Source organism: Euprymna scolopes, chromosome 36, assembly GCF_053919585.1.
Source record: "Euprymna scolopes isolate OS-2025 chromosome 36, ASM5391958v1, whole genome shotgun sequence".
Classification (NCBI taxonomy): Eukaryota; Metazoa; Mollusca; class Cephalopoda; order Sepiida; family Sepiolidae; genus Euprymna; species Euprymna scolopes.
In genome coordinates, this window is record NC_136517.1 from 38,360,040 (window position 1) to 38,361,449 (window position 1,410).

Sequence of the window (1,410 nt, forward strand, 5' to 3'; positions counted from 1 at the left end):
TTAGGGTGGCATGGGCAAACAGGATCGATAGGCAAGATGAGATATTTTTATGATGATGGGTTGGGTTTTGCGGGATGAGGTTTTGAGGATGGAGAAAATTTAGTTCATAGATGAAGAAAAAAGTGTAATCTATGACAGCTTTGTCTCTATGTGTTTTCTTCTGCTTCTCTCTGTGTCTTCCTCATGCTTTCTATATATATATATATATACTAGCGGGGATGCCCGGCGTTGCCCGGAGGTGTGTGTGTGTGTGTGTGTTGGGAGGAGGGTAGATCAAAGCAAAATGGGCGAGGTAATGAGCCTGTTTAAATATTATAAAATATTTCAAGTCCTGGCAAAAAGAAGAATGCACAGTGTTGAAGAAATGATCCCCACGTGTCAGCTAACGTGGACAGGACATGTACGCATAGAGAGCAGTAGGTAACTTAAAGCTATTTTCTAGGAACAGCTAAGAGAAGGCTCAAGGAAAAGCTGGAGCACCAGGACTACGCTACAATGACGTCTGGGCATTCGGGACAAGACCAAAGTGTAGTAACTGTTCTTCAGATGCTTCCCTTCTATTTCTTGTTCTCTTTCGGTGGAGGAGAAATCCTTCACGACTGAGACAATTTTTATTTTTGTACCTTTTCTCCGCGTCAAAAAACGACCCTGGTGTCTAACTCTGTCCTGTGGGGAGGCATAGTAAATAGGTACAATGACGTGTCCAAATGAGACATCTAGAGAGCATCAATGAGTACGAAAAGGTCGCAAATCGTGTGCGTAGAAAGACATAGTGGCTGGCGCAGCAGACGCCGTCCAGAATAGAAATGCACAGGTGTGGACGGACAGGAGATTGCGCAAGCTGGACTCAGTACTTTCATGTAATGAGCCGATCTATATGTATCAGAAATATATGAGTATCTTCTGAGAGAGCGATTGGGTTGGTCTCACATGTGGGCCATAGGTGTAAATTATACTTACTACTGTGTTTGCTATCTATTATGATAAATCCATATTCCTATATGTTTATCTGGTCATTATCTTATTTACCTTGACGTCATAGCATACATGATACATATATGTGCTATTACGTCATGTATGGCATCATAGCAGATTATGTCATGTATGACATAACGTATGACGTCATGCATTATGGAAAAATAAAAGTATATATATACATATATATGTATATACACACATATGTATATATATACATACACACACACATATATACATACTAGCAAAAGTACCCGTCTGGGTCAAAAACAGCATACAGAAAATCGACTCTGATTTATGAAAGTATGATAGGTTATAAAAAGGAAGGGTTGTAATTTGGGTTGAATTTGGGGGTATCAAAACCAAAGCAAAATATGATGAAAGTAAAAATAAAATAGATAAACCCCATAATTTATTATACCATACCTGTTCACA